A 19,502-nucleotide genomic window follows, 5' to 3' on the forward strand; every position below is an offset into this window, starting at 1 on the left:
CCTCTGTTATTTCGAGACATAACATTGAATTAAATGCAGATGGGATTGCTTCCTTGAATCTAGTCACAGCAATATCAGATAGACATCTAGAGTAAGTGTTTTTGCCTAATGGCGTGTAGTCTAGTAATAGCAGTTCAAAAGTTATTAAGTAATGATCCAATAAAGAAGGATTCTGTGGAAAGACTATTAAATGTCCAATTTCAATGCCATATACCAGAACAAGGTTGAGGGTGTGGTTAAAACAGTGAGTACTTGTATAGCGCCTTTCTAGTCTTCCGACCACTCAAAGCGCTTCACACACTAGATATCGCATTCACCCCATTCATATACTGATGGCAGAACTGCTCATCAGTACAATGAAACTAATTAATCATTCACACACACTCACACTCACACACCGAAAGCACAGCCCTCGGGAGCAATTTGGGGTTCAGTGTCTTGCCCACCTGACATGTGGGCGGAGGTCGAGGGTGTGGTTAAAACAGTGAGTGACTTCATGTACACTCTGACAAAAGCCAATCCAATCTAAGAATGAGATAAACGCAGTGCTAAGGCTATCATTTTCAACGTCCACATGAATATTGAAATCACCTACAATAATTACTTTATCTGTTTTAAGGAATAAACTTGATAAAAACTCTGAGAATTAAAATAAAAATTCAGAATAAGGACCAGGAGCGCGGTATATAACAAATAGAATTTGCTGTTGTGTTTACCAGGTTGGGTGTGAAAGACTAAGAACAAGGCTTTCGAATGATAATTTAGTTTAGGTTTAGGGTTGATAGGTTAATAGGCTTGAGTGAAGATGGCTGCAACTCCACCTCCTTGGCCAGTGCCTCGAGGAGTATTAATATGACTGGGCGGAGTGGATTCATTTAGGCTTACATATTCTTCATGACCCAGCCAGGTTTCAGTAAGACAAAATAAGTCAATATGATACTCTGATATTAACTCGTTCACTAGTACAGCTTTAGATGACAGAGATCTGATGTTTGGGTCCACATTTAACTCTCCTATTTTGTTGTGCTATTTCAGTGTTTTTGTTTAGGTTTTTATTTATAACTCCTCTTCTGTTAACTTTTGAATTTATTAATTTAAGTGGTCGGGGGGCAGACACCGTCACTAAGGAGTTTTGGGTGGGTAACTGCTCTGGAAGCACAGAGAAGCGTGTAGGACTGCAACTCTGCCTCCTGGTCTCAACTCTGAGTTGTCATGGATTAGGTCCACTAATAAAATCAGTCAGATTTCTGGCTATGAGAGCTGCTCCATCCAAAGTGGGAAGAATGCCGTCTCTCCTAATCAGACCAGGTCTTCCCCAGAAATTCCGCCAATTATCTACAAACCCCACATCGTTTGCTGGACACCACCTCGACAGCCAGTGGCGGAATGAAGACATGGGGCTAAACATGTCATCACTGCTCATGTTTGTCAGGGGCCCAGAGAACACTACGGAGTCCGACATTGTCTTGCATATGTACACACCGACTCAACATTAACTTTAGTGACCTCCGACTGGCGTAATCGGGAGTCGTTACCGCCGATATGAATAACAATCTTACTGTATTTACGTTTATCCTTAGCCAGCAGTTTTAAATAGGATTCAACGTCGCCCACTCTGGCCCCAGGAATGCATCTGACTATGGTCGCTGGTGTCGCTAACTTCACGTTTCTCAAAATGGAGCTGCCAATAATCAGAGTTGGTTTCTCAGCGGGTGTGACGCTGAGTGGGGAGAACTTGTTAGAAACGTAAACAGGTTGGTGGTGAACCGGGGGTTTCTGCTTAGGGCTATGCTTCCTTCAGACAGTCACCCAGCCTCCCTGGTTTCCAGGCTGCTCAGGAGCTGCCAGTAGACAGCTAACAAGCGCTACCTCTGGTCGGTCTGCACCGGCTACTGGGAGCTGGCTAACTACAGCAGCTAATGATTGAGTTCCCATGGTGCAGACCTGTGTTTCCAATTCACTAAGCCTCGCCTCCAATGCTACAAATAATATGGAAACAGATGGTTTATTTGAATTACAGCACAGCCAACACAGTATGCAGGTACGAGGTGAGATTATAGGTTATCTATCTTAGGAATAATGTCTACAGATACTGTCCTTTGTCTGGTTTGTTGGTAGTGGATGGGTAGATGTTCGGAGACAAGGAGAACACAGGAGGAAGGCTCTCACACAGGCGGTGAATGTGCGGAGACAGGGAAGACACACTGGAGTGGAAGACACACTGGAGTGGCGTAGAGTCCTTTTTGGTACTAACGAGACCGGACAACTGACTGAAGTGAGTGGTGTGCTTTTATCCCAGTTTGATTAGGTGCCGATGGGGAGCAGGTGTGTGTGATTAGTATTCTGGTGATGGGGTGCGTTGAGACTGGCTGATGGTGGATCTTGGCGTGTGACAAACTGTGGGATTAGCGAGAAAGTCATTAAAAGAAGGTGAGAGCTATGAGTGCTTGAGCAGAACTAGTGTATGTTTAAATGTATAGCAGATAGTTAGTCATTATAATGAAGAATCAAACAAAATTAACTGTGATGAGCTAGAGCAGCAGAAATACGCTACTAGTAAAACACAAACACCGGTGACTGGAAATGAGACAATACGCTTACCGTTAGCACGTCCACATGTTCAACAATCGCAGCAATCATTAGTGGGGGTGATTGAAAAAACCTTTACTAGGCGCAGCTATTCCTTTTATATCTATTCTTTTAAATCGACATTGAAAAGGAGCACACTCAAAAATGTTTTTGGTTCCTCAGCATCACTTAGACTCAAATAAGCAACAGCAGCAGGAGCAAAACACTGGTTTCATAAGACAAACAGTGCAAAACGATTTGGATAGAGCTATGCTCGATGTATTGAAACTGCCGGATACAGACATGTATGAGAAGGCCGGTATTCTACAGAGATACCTGGCACTGGTGAGACAAGGGGAGCATGAAGAGCTGTATTATCTTTATCACTACCCTCCAGTGAAAGTAGTGATATAAGTAGGTCGAACCTTGATGTAAAACCCCAGAGGACCTGTGTCTGTTTTTGCCGAAACTGGAGGGATTTCAACAAATGACTGCCATGGTTATTTTCCACAAATTTTAACCTAGAATATGTCTTTTGACAAAAACCTGGAGCGTCTGATTAGAGCTCTGCTACCTATGGTGCCAGACTTCTTTTTGGTACCTCTGGGTGTTTTAGCAGTTGTTTTATGTTTTTTAGACACACAGCAGTTATGCCCACATCCTGCAGGGGGCCTTTTTAACGGCCTTCGGCTGTATACCATCAGTCCGTTTCCCTCCTGTTTTCCCGATACAGTGTTTCTCGCAATATTGCACACCACATCCCCCACAATGTTTATGGCAGCTATTTTTAAATGAGGCTTAGCCAAACTAAATCATCTTTTTAACAAAGGCACAGCCATCCTTAATAGATTGTGAAATATATCTCCAACCCCTGTATTGTGTACTTGTCCTAATAAATCCGGGTAATTCTCCACCCACTTGGTTCATATAGTATGACATATCTCTACCATCATTTCGAGTATGGGGTGTGCTTCATTTTTCAGTTTGCACTTAAAAATACTGCCTCACCAATCTGAAGTGTAGTTTGACAATTACTTTCCCGTATGCGAAAGGTATATACTGGTTTTGGTCATTTTTAATGAGATCTCTATATCATCAATAACTGATTTAGATAGTGATTTGTAGTGTGGCTTGTCATAAATCAGAGTGGATGAACCTCATCCGATACATTTATACAGCAAAGGATCGGCACATAGCGGCTCCAATTAGATGATAATCTGCTATGTCAGTGTACACAAAAATATTATAACCGCTGCATTTCGAATTGAATTCTTTTACTATATATTTACTATACTATACTAGGTATAGAATCATAAAATCCAACAGAGAGGTATAGTCAATGTCTGCTGTGTTTTAGAATCATAGACAGTCACATCATCTGCTGATAAACTAGCCCCGACCCTGGGATACTGGAACTCAATAACCCCCACCTCATATGGCTCATTCACAACGATTGGCTTTGCTAATTTTGTCCTGTATCGCCTATTTTATTATTTGGATATACCTGTATTGAAGCATTACTAGGCAATGTAACATAAAAGCTGTTCTTTTCCATTGTTCTGACACGGATATGTCTCGATTCAAAAGTGAACACGTAAGCAGATAGCATACACCTTTATTGCACATTAATGACATCTTTTTCAGGGAGCCATGTGTTAAATTTCTTGGGCCAGCCCATCTATTTCACAAGGACCAGCTTTTTACGTCCTGATCTTTTTCTGGCCAATATTTTTTCTATTTCTAAACGCTTTGTTTTTATCGATAATTACTAACTGATTCATAAAATGTGCCTTTCAGCGCTTCACCTGTACAATCTGTTCTGTCTATATAGAGGTGGATCTCTGGCTATGCACGCCGTTATTGTAAAAAAACTCATCTGAGAACGACTGTTCATAACCTTTTCTGAGCCCACCTCGGACTTTTGATATTCTCACAGTATCCCCCAATATGTAAAGGGCACCATTCTCTGCTGTTTTAGCTTGTACAAGTTATTAAAGATTGTTTTCTCATTGTCTTTATTTACAGCTGCTGGCGGCATCTTTATTGATCTATGATGAGACTTGTTATAGGCTTCAACAAGGTCCTGGACCCTGTCAATATCTAAGTGAATTAACAGCTGTTAAATATCTCCACATATGTCTGTTGAAGGTTCTGTTAAAATGCTCCACTACACTAGCCTTAGTCTTGTTTAAAGTTGAAAAATTATGGATTTTATACCGATCCATTAGATGTTGAAACTGCTTATTATAAAACTCTTTGCCTGGATCCATTTGGAGTTTTACAGGTACACAGCCCCGGCTCAAAATGTCTTTAAAAGCATTTGTAACAGTTGAACCAGATCTGTTTTTAAGACACCTGATCCATGCATATTTAGAAAATACATCAATACATGTTAACAAGTATCGTACATTATGGTTTTCTGCATAATATTCACTCATATCAACTAGATCAATTTGGAAATCTTTGCAAATTCCACTAACCAGAACCTTGTTTCTCAGAAAATGTTTAGCCACATTGGCATGGAGGGTATGCACATCTTGTGGTAGTCAGTCACCTTATCCTCCCCAACCCTGTGTTCTCTATTGTTCTCTCCTACCCTGGTGTGTCCTGTATGTCCCCGACTCTGGATGTGTATATGTGTGTATGTCTCCTGGTCTGACCTTGTGGTTTTCCGCCTGCTGCTGATCACCGGCACACCTGTCTTCAATCATCCATCAGTTTCCACAGCTTAAATACCAGGCTTTCCCACAACATCAACGCCAGATTGTCCCTGTATAGTCCCTGTATCGTATGACCTCTACGTCAAGGTGACTCAGACTTACGAAGTTAAGTACTCTTTGCTAGTGTGTTTTTTGCCTTGTTTTTTGATCCTGTTTTGCTCTGCCTCAGGATTATCCTGTGCCGGTGATCACAGTTCCTGTCTTTGTCTGGATTCCTGTCAGCCTGCCTGTCTCTCCAGCCACTCCACCTCGCCTGTCTCCAACAACTCCACCATAGAGCCAGACCCTTTGCATCCAACCCGCTCTATGATCTTGGTTCCACTGATGGTCAGTCTCCACACCCCACCACCAATTCCAAATTTCAAAGTACTCCATGATCGAGATGAAACATAAATGATTCAATTCAATATTTATTTGATCATATTGTGTTGGTTAGTCTTTCTATTTTGCCGTTGTACTAATCGTAGTAATCGTATCTTTCTGCATACATCAAGGTATATTACACACATGCACGCACACAGACACAATAATCACAATGACTTTGAAAAATATTTTAACACATGCAAGGTTTCAACAGGAATTCTGGTTTTACTGTTGATGAAAATTTGCAACTTTTGTCACAGATTTAAGGGGTCTCAACATTATTGTTCTTGAACATATAGATGGCATCTTCAAACAAAGTGTACAGCGTAAGCAAGTGCTGCACTTTTATCACATTAAAATCATTTGTGGTATGCATAATTATTACACAAAGTCTCCAACATTGAGTTTTGAGCATTGCAAGACTGAGCTCTTACTACATCCATCAATTTTTCTAAACTACAGACATCAGACAGCTTGACTTGACTTTTGATTTTGTACATTTATCCATGAATCTCTCTGATTTCAGTTCACAGAACAGTCTCTGCAACAACCTTGGACTCGGGCTTCATCGGCGTAGCTATAATTTGAACTCAAGGATCGCTGGATGCATGGAATAAACCTGTCAGTCCAGAGTCTTTTCATAAACTGGTCAGAGTGGCTCCCATAGAAACATTCAGGGCTCTCCACCAAGCACTCATGATGTTTCTGGCTGGGGTGATGGCTGACAGCCATAGTAGATCTCCCAGTATTTGTACAAAACAATATTGAGCAGATGAAAGACAACTGTTTTAACACTGACAGCACGTCGTCAGGCTGGTAACCAACTATGTTTCCGCTTGCCTCTTGTAAGTCGGTAGGAAGTGGAGATGGAGGTAGGGGAGGTGGAGTTCCGATGATGTAGGCGCACATTTCACATGTACGTGCAAATGTCTTTGTTATACTACTGACCTTGTTCACACCTTGTATGCTAAATTTAGCTGAAGACGTGCCTGATTTCCTTTAAGTAAACAGTGTGTTCAGCCTGCAATATTTCATTCATTGCTTTGCACATGGACCTACTGTCCTTTGGGGACTCTTATTTCAGCAAAAGACAAATGTGGTGAAACAGAACTAAAAAAAGAAAACAAGCTTGGCTCTATTTGCTTCCTAGCCTCTGCCCTCAGATCAATGACTGGGCCCGCAGGAGGCCAGGAGGTAATCTCTCCTGATGTAATCTCCCAAATGGAAGGAGAAAAAGAATCACATTCCTAAATAGAAGATCTCAGGTGGAAGGCAGGACACATGCCAGAGAGAAAGAGACAGCTTCATCTCATGGATCATGGTCCTTTGGCCTCCCACAATTGGCCTGCTGTGCCCCCTAACAATAATCTACTCACCAAAATAGCCTATTGCTCGCTAGTAAAGATCTATATATATATATATAGTATATATATATATATATATATATATATATATATATATATATATATATATATATATATATATAATTAGTAGCATTGGAGGGAGACTGTGAGATAAAGCGAGAGTGAGGGGAAGTGGACCAAAAGGAGAGGAGAAATCAATAGCAACATAGAGCTCAGGTTTTGAAAGTGCATCTATAATACTGTCATATGTCAGAGTCACTGGAGCAAAACTGACACTGATAGTAATTGTGTGTATGTGTGTGCATCAGTAGATATGCCTGAGTGTGTGTGTGCCAGGCATCCGATGAACAAACATATTTAGGAGGCATGTCTGCCTGCAGGGTGCTCCTCCATCAGCTGATGTAAATTGAACATGTCTTATCTCTCCCATGAGTTGGGAATGAAAACTAATGGCTTTCAGAGAGTTGAGATAAATGGTCCTTACTTGGTCTGCAGCCACACACATCCCTGTGCCATCAGTGTTTAAATACAGGAGACTCGTGATGGCTGCTGGAAATGTGTAAACTCTGTGTTACCATGTGGCATCAGGTTTGACTGAAACGGCATTTCTGTTTGCCAGAGGTCAACATGCTTTGACCCAATATATCAGAGGTTTTCAAACTGTGGAACTGTGAGTCAAAGATATTGTGTGAGGTGAAAGGGACAGGTGCATGCAGGTGTTGTAAAAACAACAGGAAGTTAATTATTATAGTTTGATTGCTCACCAACACCGTCAGCAGTTGGAGCTGCAGCAGTGATTCATAGCTCATGGCGCTGATTAAGGTATTTAAAAACACTTCAACTGAAATTCATACTGATAACTCAACACACAAATCTGAACACACAAACATGATCCACATATTTTTAGATTCAGTGTGAGGATATCATTATCTGTTATGTCCATCCAGAATAAATGTCAATAACTCCACTTAAAAATCGTACAAAAAAGACTTTCCTTATAACTGCAGAGAATCATCATGTTTTTAAGTTTTCTTCAGCATGAAAGTAATCCAGTTCTCTGTACATCCATGGGTACACTGCAAACAGGAGCTGCTAACAGCTAATTCAGCTACTTTTAATGGAGACAATTTGACTAAATGTAAACAAATAAAGCTAAAGAAAACAGGGCTCAAGTTGTAGCCCACAGCTAACTCACTGAATCCATAGCAACATCCCCCAAGGCATCATGGAACTGTAGTCCCAAAACTTGGAGCATGCCAGTTTTGAAGAGAAGAGAGAAGAGAAATATGTTCTTCTCATTGTTCCACACAAAAAGTGGTACAGGCACTCCTCCTTCCTAATGCGGTTGTCACGATACCATAATTTTAAACTTCGATGCGATACCAGCATTAAAAAACGATTTTCAATAATCCTTTCGATACCATGGCAAAAAGAAAAGTCCTAGCCACACAAAATAGTATAATTTTGCACACAGTGCTAGTACAGAAAAAGTCACTGAACACATATTGAGGACCAGTTGATTTTCTTCCCTGTTGTTTCATCTGTGCAGCCTTGGGTTGAAAATCTGATTGTAGATCTGTTTTTTTTTTATATAGCTTCGGTACTCTCAATACTATCGAATGTATAGTTAACGGAGATCATATCGTTAAAGTATCGAAGTATTGATACTTTTGACAACCATACTTCCTTTATATGAATTAATTTGATATACTAATTATAAGATTAACAATCACAGCAGTTTATCACCATAATCCCACATAGCATAAGTTCTCCCTCATATATGTGTGAAAGAGTGTGTGTTTGTAAGAGTGTATTCTCTGTAATCTATTATACAGATCCCATAGTATGCTTAAAGAAAATCAAATGAATGATGTATCTTTTTACTGTCAGGAAACTAACAACCACAAATAAAAATGTGGTTCCTTGTGACCTATGGTGCGTGCCATTTGAACTGGGAAGTCAGAATATCTGAGTTCCAAGTTTGACATTTCAACTAGAACACCCCCCTGAAGTCGGATTTCCGACTCAGAAAGTCGGAAGAACCACACCAACCCCGACCTCAAAATCCAAGATGGCTGCTCCAAGCATCAACAGTTAGTGAAAGCTGTAGTAATATACTGTATATTAGCTTTTTTGTCTTTTGTGACATGATTGTTATTGTATTTCTTTATTATTTTTCTTCCGTGCGTTTTTTAGCTTGCTACTCCTTCTACATACTTTCCGCTACAGAAACCATTCAACTATCAAAATTATCAGCTTTTTAAGGACAGTTATGCTAGTTATTTCAAAACAAGGCTTTTTGGTGTTGATGATCGGTTTGCCAGAGACACAAACTATTTGTTCTTTGCCCAGTTTGTGACTGAAATACGCTTGGCCACTTCCAGCATGACAATACAGTTATGTAAAGGAAAACCTTTCACCATAGATGGACGCAAAATAACCTCAGGAATGTTGCAAGACAGACACAAGGTAGAGAGACTGGTGAGAAATGAAGATGCAGTCAGATTCATGCAGCCTTTGAGACAGTTTTATGGCACATTACTGAAACTGTACCTCCCTCACCGATCAGACCAGGAACTAAAAAGACGCACATATGAGTCCTTCTACAATGATGGCTGGGTTCAACTACCAGGCTCTGACCATCCTGAGTATGTCCAACATATTGTCAAACGAAACAGAGACAAATATGAGAAAAACAGTGAAGAAATTGAGAATACAGTCGAGGAGTTTGAACAGAACAGAGGCGTGATTCATGAATGGTGTAATCTGGTGCCTGGATCTGAAGTACTGAGGTTGGAGTGTATTGTATTGAAGAAATTGGAGGCAAGAGGCCCAGATCATGACAATCTACAAGATAATGTCCCAGAATACACTAATCAGGCTAATGCTGTAACAGAAGCCAGAGCCATCAGAGAGCTTCCTGCAATCGACCACACACTGTTACACCAAATGTATCAGAATCTGAACCAGAAACAAGCATGTGTATTCTATGCAGTTATAGACTGGTGCATGAAGCGCATCTGTGAACTGAATCCAGATCCATTTTTCTTTTACTTAAACAGCGGTGCTGGAACAAGAGAGTCACATCTCATCAAATGCATCTACTCAGAGGCATCTAAGATACTGTGCAAACTGTTGAGACGTGCTGAGGAGGCTGACATATCAAACCCCACTGTCCTGTTGACTTCACTGGAACTGCAGCCTTTAATATAGCAGGCACAACACTTCCCTCTCCTCAAGCTGCCGAGAAGCCTAAAACCTCCATTTCAGGGACTTGGCAACAAATTGGATCATCATCAGAAATCAGAATCAGAAATACTTCATTGATCCCAGAGGGGAAACTCTTTAAAAGTCCTTCTGAAGTAAGATCAGAACTTGTAAATGTTGAAATCATTTTCTTTGAGGACACATGCCAGCTTGGGCCTCACCTCCTTCCTTCTTCCTTTCCTTCCCACTGTCGCCAAATGCTTGCTCATGGTGGGATTTGTTGGGTCTCTGTAAACAATATTATAAAGAGTACAGTCTAGACCTGCTCTATAGGAAAAGTGCAATGAGATAAGTTCTGTTATGAATTGGCGCTATATAAATAAATAAATTTAATTGAACGTCCTCCAGCACTATGAGGACCAGCTCAACTGTCAATCTACAGCAAACCCATCACTGCTGGACCACACAGAGACACGTTCTATTTCCTTCATGCAGCGCTGTCCAGTGTGAAATGACACTGGACAGAAGATGGTTTTCTGCCCTGCAGAAGTGTTTGTGGTATTTGATTATTGTGTATTATGTAACTCTTGAACATCTTTTGTGTCACAGTCTTTAGTTAACTTCTATTAACTTTGTTTTCTCTTGTCAGGACAGGCTCCATCCTCCTACCTCCACATCACCATCTGTGCATCCATTGCTGTGCACAGCTCAGTTCAGTACAGCCTAACCACAGTTGATCCTTTGGCAAGTGATGAGGTGTAGTCTACTGCTGCAGGGAGGCAAACTGCATATCAGTTATCACTTTCAGGGTGACAGTTCCTCCTCTGTGCAGCAACAAGCTCCTCACTCGACAAGTTGTAAAAGTAACAATTTATTTTACTCCCTTGATACAAAATCCATCTTTGACCAAACAACTAACAAAAACACTGCTGGCATTACTATCCATTACTATGCAAGCTATTTGCATTAACAACTAAAGGAATGTGAGTGATAGTTTCTCTTCTCCTCCTCCTCCCCCATGCCCTCACACCAAACACTGACCAGATAACAAAGAAGCTGTTCTACAGCCCCTAGACATGTCAAAGGTCATGACGTTACAGCCTTTTACATCATCACACTGACACTGTGCTCCGTTGACAGTTTTTGTTTGTGCCAACAATGGACAGATTCAGCAAACAGCAACACAACAGAATGCCCTACTGACCCATGGACAAAATAACTGCCTCTCTGAAAAATAGGACATCAATTTAATTTGTTTTCTTGATTATTGATCTCTACCTTGATTGATCTATTTAATGTATTTTCATTTTGTATTTCATCAATTTAAATTTTTTATTGTATTCATTTCCTTCCCTTTCCCTCATTAAGTCTTTTCTATTCAACAGATAAACAACACAGATAAAAGGGGGGAAACATGTCAGTTGCATCTGACCTAATTAACCTGGAAGAGAGGACAGATGTTTAAAATAGTGTGGGGTTAAGCTGCTAGGTATAATAAAGGTTTTTCACATTTGTATACTTAGCCTTGGGCTAATCTAAACACAATTGAAAAGCAGTTATATATACAGTATAAGCACCCTTCAGTTCGCCTACCAGCCCCAGCTGGGAGTTGAGGATGCCATCATCTTCCTGCTTAACCGCATCCACACCCACCTGGACAAGCCGGCAAGCACGGTGAGGATCATGTTTTTTGACTTCTCCAGTGCTTTCAACACCATCCGGCCTGCCCTGCTGGGAGAGGAGCTGGCAGCGATGCAGGTGGATGCCCCCCTCGTGTCCTGGATTGTGGACTACCTGACTGGCAGACCACAGCACGTGCGCCTGCAGCACTGTGTGTCGGACAGCATGGTCAGAAACACTGGTGCCCCTCAGGGGACTGTCCTCTCTCCCTTCCTCTTCACCATCTACACCACAGACTTCAGCTACCACACAGAGTCCTGGCACCTTCAGAAGCTTTCTGATGACTCTGCTGTGGTGGGAAGTATCAGCAGTGGTGATGAGTCTGAGTACAGGACTGTGGTGGGGAACTTTGTCTCATGGTGTGAGCAGAACCATCTGCAGCTCAATGAGACAAAGTCTAAGATATCGAACATGCAGTAATGGGATTAAAATGCATACGGATAGAGACGGAGAGGAGGAGAGAGGAAAGAGGTGCATCATGGGAAGTCTAGGCCTATAACACAATAACAGCAGATGGTTCAGGACTCACCCAAGCCAGCCCTAAGCTTTTTCAAAGAGGAAGGTCTTAAGCCTATTCGTAAATGTGGAGATGGTGTCTGCCTCCCGATTCCAAAGCTTAAGATATGATGGTGCCTGATCATTAAGAGCTTTGTCGGTAAGGAGAAGGATTTTAAATTCTTTTCTGGATTTTACAGGGAGCCAGTGCAGAGAAGCTAATAGAAATATGATCTCTTTTCCTAGTTCTTGTCAGTACACATGTTGCAGCATTCTGGATCAACTGGAGAGTTTTAAGGGACTTATTCAGGCAGCCGGATAATAATATGCTTCATTTTGATACAGGATGTGCCTGATTTTTGCAATGTTGCGTAGGTGAAAGAAGTTTGTTTCATGTGGGAGTTAAAGGATAAATCCTAATCAACGATAACTCAGAGGTTCCTTACGGTGGTGCTGGAGGCCAGGGCAATGCCATCTAGAGTAACTGAACTGTATCTTTAGATAACGTGTCTCTGAGGTATTCGGGGCCAAGTACAATAACTTTCAGTTTAACATCAGAAAAATGCAGGTCATCCAGGTCTTTATGTCCTTAAGGCATGCTTGAAGTTTAGCTAACTGGTTAGTTTCATCTGGATGATCGATACATATAATTGAGTATCATCCGCATAACAATGAAAGTTTATGTTGAGTGTTTCCCAATAATATTGCCTAAAGGAAGCATATATAAGGTGAACAGAATCGGTCCAAGCACAGAACCTTGTGGAACTCCGAGACTAACTTTGGCGTGCACGGACGACTCACCGTTAACATGTACAAACTGAGATCGATCTCATTGATAGGATTCATACGAATATCTGGAATGAATTAAATATTCCAGTTTCTGTAACAGGATGTGATGGTCAATGGTGTCAAATGCAGCCCTAAGATCTAACAAGACAAGTACAGAGACAAGTCTATTGTCCAATGCAATTCAAAGGAAACTATGTAATTTTCACCAGTGCTGTCTCTGTGCTATGATATACTCTAAATCCTGACTGAAAATCCTCAAATAAATTTGCTATATATTGTTACGTAGAAATTCACACAACTGATTCTTTCTCAAGAACCTCAGAGAGAAAGAGATGTGTAGATATAGATCTGTAGTTGGCTAAAACCAATGGCTCAAGAATGGGCTTTTTAAGAAGAGGTTTAATTACAGCTAATTACAAAATTACAAAAAAATGTGGTATCTTGCCAGGCTAAACAAGATTCTTCCAGATTGTTGGAACGCCATTTCCTTTCAAGTTTTCGTAATGTTTGCTTTAATTTGTGGGTTTGGGGGTTATATCATGGAACCTTCTTTGTTTTGTTTTATTATCTCCTTTTTTTGCAGCTCTATCAATAAGATGGTCAATTTAGGAAGGGCTGAAATTAGCATAGGAGTCATAGCATTGAGACATAGCATATTGAGACAATTAAAAACAGATGGAATTGCTTCCTTAAATTTAGCTCCAGCACTATCAGCTAAACATCTAGAGTAGGAGTTTTTGCCTAATGGTGTGTAGCCCAGTAATAGGAATTCTAGTTATTAAATAATGATCCAATAATGAAGAATTCTGTGGAAAGACTATTCAGTGTTCAATTTCAATGCCATATACTAGAACAAGGTCGAGAGTGTGATTAAAACAGTGAATGGGTTTATGTACACTCTGACAAAAGCCAATCGAATCTAATAATGAGATAAACGCAGTACTAAGGCTATCATTTTCAACATCCACATGAATATTGAAATCACCTACAATAATTACGTTATCTTTTTTAAGGACTAAACTTTATAAAAACTCTGAGTTTATATGTCACCTAATGCACCATTCAAGAAAATGTGAGAGAAGGCCAATAACTAGAAACCGAAATGAACACATCTACAATAGACTGTTTAATTGTATGCTATCACATGTCCACTAGCTAACATATTATACGTTTGTCCGTCTATCATCACCTTATTAATTAATTGTCAACTATCATCTAATCGCTTCTGTGGTGCTTTAATGTTTTTACTGAAGAATGGTCATAAATAAATTCAAATAATAAATTCAATGACTCCCACCTGCTCAGGGAAGGTGTACATTTCTATCTAGTGTATTTGGCAGAAGAAGTGAATGTCATCAGCAGAGGAGAAGTGTGCGACAGCCAAGAGCTAATCCTGTCTTGCTCTCCAGCTTACTGTGAAGGCCAGGACCTGAAGACTTGGGAGATGGAATCAGGCTACTGCTTCTTTTTTTAGACACCAAAATCTGACTACATCCTCCATGCACTGTACTGTACTCCACAACAACTTCATGCCAACATTATCCTAAATCTGACAGGCAAAACCAAGAGGAACAGTTTTCATGAGGTTTCCTGGTCCAATGTGTTTTAAAGATGAGATCACAGATCACAGTCAGTTTTATTAATAAAGTTTTACACTTTCTCCAGCCTCCAAAAGATCATCTGACACACTGTAATGTGGCAATAAAAAAGCCTTCTGTACATAGGAGAAAATATATTAACTATGTGTACAATGGTAGTGTCATCACATTACCAACTTCCCTCCAGGGCCAATTACCTCTGTTTGATGTGGGCCTCAGCTGTCCATGTGAAGCAGAGAAGTGGAGCTCAGAGAGTATTAGTGACTGACCTTCAACTCTACGGCCTGCAGACGAGTACAGACACTCCCCGTCTTCATTTACAGTACAGTACCAACAAGCACATGTACACACACAGCACACACAGAGTTTATATTAAGAGATTATGTTTAATTAGTAAACCTAATAAAAAGGTAATGGGAGAGAGTTCAAGATATCTGTATGTGTGCATTAACACATTCACTAAAATGGGCATCAAAAGTTGTCCTGGCAGACACTGAAATTAGGCCACTGTCTAAGGAGCGTAAATGTGCTCTAAATTTCAAGACAGACTGCCCTTTAGCTTTGACTATTTTGTGGGTAAAGGAAAGACTAAGGAGACATTAGGATTGTTCCTCTGGGGCCCATGTACATCAACAAATGTCATGGCAATCTGGCCAGTACATGTCCCAACCTTTTTGTCAGACATGAACATTGATATTACACAGTTCTGCAAAACCTCAGTTACGTCCAGTGACAACGTTTTTAGCCACACTAGCAGCATTACTCCGGGGATGGTAATGTCTGTTTGTTTTGTGTGTTGTGTTTGTCATTCCATCATTTTGGTCCAGCTTAAAATATCTCAAACTATTAGCTGGATTGTCTTGAAATTGTATACAGACATTCATGGTCCCCAGAGGATGAATTCTGATTTTGGTGATCCTCTGACTTTTCCTCTCTCACCACCATGAGGTTGACATTTTTGGATTTAAGTGAAATATCTCAACAAGCATTGGATGGATCTGTACGGCCCCCTTCCTGATTTCTATTTTTTTTTTGATTGTTTGTCACACTTAAATGTTTCAGATCAACAAACAAATTTAAATATTAGTCAAAGATAACACAAGTAAACACAAAATGCAGTTTTTAAATGAAGGTTGTTATTATTAAGGGAAAACAAAATCCATTGGACATCCAATTGGATGTCTGAACCAAATGGCCGTGACAATCCATCCAATAGTTGTTGCGATGTTTCAATCTGAACCAAAAGATTTGCTGGTGGTGCTAAATGAAAAGTCAGGGGATCATTAAATTCATTAGGATACATCATCTATGGACCTATGGACAGTGCTTCTCACTGTGTTAACAACACGAAAAATCATGTTAATGTAATATATAAAAGCTAATAGGGTAATTAACATGCAAATCATATCCATAATCAAACTTAGAGTCAACAGTGCTGAACTAATGGAAGATCCAGGAAACTGCTCCAGATTATACTTCCACATATGGTACTGTGTGCTGAAACAGTGGTGAACCCTGTATGGTACAGTATGTTCTTTGCCCTCTTTACACAGCATGTACTGAATGATGGACTGTGGTTTCATTGTTCAGCCAAGCAACGCATGCAGCTGCCAACACTCACTGAAGATGTTTATGCATAAAACACTCTTCAATGACACAATTTTAAATTAGCAGAACTCCACGTCACCAATAAGCTGAACACATTGCAGGAATTAGCTTTTGCCAATATCCTAATTCAAATTGATGAAGAGATGCTTATTTGCGAAACTGTTCCATCATGCCTGTACTACCCCTGTTCATAAAATGTTACAGACAACAATGTGCATGATCTGCATGTTGTTGGTTTTCTGTGTATGCTCTTCTTTGATCAAGTGTTGGATTATGAAATAAACAGATAGTGATGCACATACATGCATATATGTATACAATCTGGATGTCATCTACTAATAGACCATTCTCTGTAATGTCATAAATCCCACTAATGTCTCTTTATTGGATGTTTAAGGGCTAATATTTCCTTCCTGATGAATCATATGAAATCAGAGATTCTGTCCATTCCTCCTATAAACAAACAACGGTCTTGGTAGTGTGTCCTCTAACATTATATTGGAGGAACTTGGGGGTGATTTTGGGTTCTGACCTTTGGTTTGATACTCCAAGGATAAAGGTTGTGCAATCATGTTTTATTTATTCAAGACACATTGCTAAAATCGAGACCTTTTTATCTATTGGAAATCTTGAAAAGGTCACTCATATTTTTTTTCAATCAGACAGGATTACTGTAATTCTCTATATTCTGGAGTCAGTAGGAGAAAAACCTATCTGCAGCTGGAGAAGGTCATGTTATTCCAGTGTAAGCTACCCTTTACTAGTTTCCTGTGAGTTCAGAATTGATTGTAAGATTGTGTTAAAAGCTTTTCATGGTCAGGGCCCTGCCTTTATTTCAGATTTGCTAACCTGTTTGCTACTTGAGATGTTTTTTCAGGTCCCTCTAGTTGTTCTTCCCAAACCCAGCTACGTCATTAAGTTCGGACCAAACCTTCACTGTCCGTCAGGTGGGGAGTTCCACACATGAATAGCTGATCTCAGGCACAGATATAGTACAGAGTATACCATGTTCAGACTGCCAGGGAGTTCAAACTTGACAAGTTCAACTCTGGAGTCCAAACTTCTGAAGACAGGAGGACGCAGTATGATCAGTTTTCACCAGCAGCTTAGCTGGGCTCAGGTGATGACACTTCAGCACGTTTACCTGACTGTACTGTGACATAATGATCTCAACTCGAAGGTCGACAACTGGTCAGTCACCTGGGCTCTCAATAAAGTTAAAAGAGCCAAAAAACAGGACAAAAGGGGAACAGAACCAAGAAGGAACGGTGTTTCCATTCCTTATGTATCTGGAGTGTCTGAAAAACTACAAAGGATCTTTAGACAGCACGATGTTCCTGTTTTCTTTAAACCAGGCAACACTTTAAGACAGAAACTCGTTCATCCTAAGAACACGATGCCCACACAAAAACAGAGCAATGTAGTTTACTCTATTCAATGCAGTGAGGAAAAATGCATAGAACGTTACATAGGTGAGACTAAACAGCCACTTCACAAAAGACTTTATCAGCACAGACGACATGCTAACTCGGGATTGCAGAGCGCTGTGCATTTGCATCTAAAAGCTACAAACCACACATTTGAAGACAGTGAGGTGAAGATTCTAAGTAAAGAGAAGAGTTGGTTTGAAAGAAGAGTCAAAGAAGCCATTTTTGTGAAAAAAGAAAACCCCTCTTTGAACAGAAATGGTGGTCTGAGACTTAACAGTGATGAGGCAGGTGCAGCCAGAAAACAATAGGCCTGATTACGGATTACTGGGCCATCATGGAAACAAAAGGTCAGTTTCAGGTGAAACTAGGCAGGGTAAACAGCAGAAACTCAGGATGACTCCTTCCTGAGGGCAGGGCTTAAGTAACACAGAGTAGCTTAAATTTCTGAGTTCTCAGACCATTTTTCACAATTGAGAATGACCGAAACGTCTTGATTCTGAAAACAGTGTCCAGATGACTACGATTGAAAACTTTTCTACGATGGAACATTCCTGGATGAATGAGGAACTACACCGTCTCCTACTCTAGATGTCAATCTGATAGTGCTGTAGCTAAATTTAAGGAAGCGATCACATCTGCATTTAATTCAATGCTATGTCTCAATATAACAGAGGACTCCTATGCTAATTTCAGCCAGTCCCAAATTGATCATCTTGTTGATAGTGCTGCAGGCTCACTCCGAACGACACTCGATTCTATCGCTCCTTCTAAAAAAGAAAATAATAAAACAAAGAAAGTTAGCTCCATGGTATAACCCCCAAACCCACAAATTAAAGCAAACATTGCGAAAACATGGCATTCCAACAACCTGGAAGAATCTCGTTTTGTCTGGCAAGATAGTCTTAAAACATATAGTAAAGCCATCCATAATGCCAGAGCAGCCTACTACTCATCATTATTACAGGAAAATAAAAACAATCCCAGGTTTCTTTTCAGTACTGTAGCCAGGCTGACAGAGAGTCACAGCATAATGAGCCATGTATTCCTATAGCCCTCAGTAGTAACAACTTCATGAGCTTCTTTAATGATAAAACTTTTACTATTAGAGAAAAAATTCATCAAGTCCTGTCCTCAACTGGTACCTATTTATCTTGAAACACAGGAACCTTAGAAACAACTGTAAGACCTGATACCTTCTTCAACTAACTAAAATGATTTCTTCATCTAAGCCATCAACCTGTCTCTTAGACCCCATTCCAACTAAGCTGTTTTACCATTAGTTAGCACTTCTTTACTGGATATGATCAATCTGTCTTTATTAACAGGTTGTGTACCACAATCCTTTAAAGTAGCTGTAATTAAACCTCTTCTTAAAAAGCCCACTCTTGATCCAGGGGTTTTAGCCAATTATAGACCTATATCTAACCTTCCCTTTCTCTCTAAGATCCTTAAGAAAGCAGTTGCCAATCAGTTGTGTAGCTTTCTAAATAACTATAGTTTATTTGAGGATTGTCAGTCAGGATTTAGAGTGCATCATAGCACAGAGATAGCACTGGTGAAAATTACAAATGACCTATTAATTGCATCAGACAATGGACTTGTCTCTGTACTTGTCTTGTTAGATCTTAGTGCTGCATTAGACACCAATAACCATCACATCCTATTACAGAGACTGGAACA

At 40.2% G+C, this 19,502-nt stretch overlaps 1 long non-coding RNA gene across 1 annotated transcript; it reads left to right on the top strand.

Moving 5' to 3' along the window:
- The first annotated feature begins 5,341 nt into the window (after positions 1–5,341).
- Positions 5,342–6,633, top strand: LOC122879938. Its single transcript, XR_006378816.1, has 3 exons — positions 5,342–5,375; positions 5,458–5,615; positions 6,178–6,633. It is a non-coding gene; the product is annotated as an uncharacterized LOC122879938 (long non-coding RNA).
- The last annotated feature ends 12,869 nt before the right edge of the window (positions 6,634–19,502 follow it).

Source organism: Siniperca chuatsi, linkage group LG1 (assembly GCF_020085105.1).
Source record: "Siniperca chuatsi isolate FFG_IHB_CAS linkage group LG1, ASM2008510v1, whole genome shotgun sequence".
Classification (NCBI taxonomy): Eukaryota; Metazoa; Chordata; class Actinopteri; order Centrarchiformes; family Sinipercidae; genus Siniperca; species Siniperca chuatsi.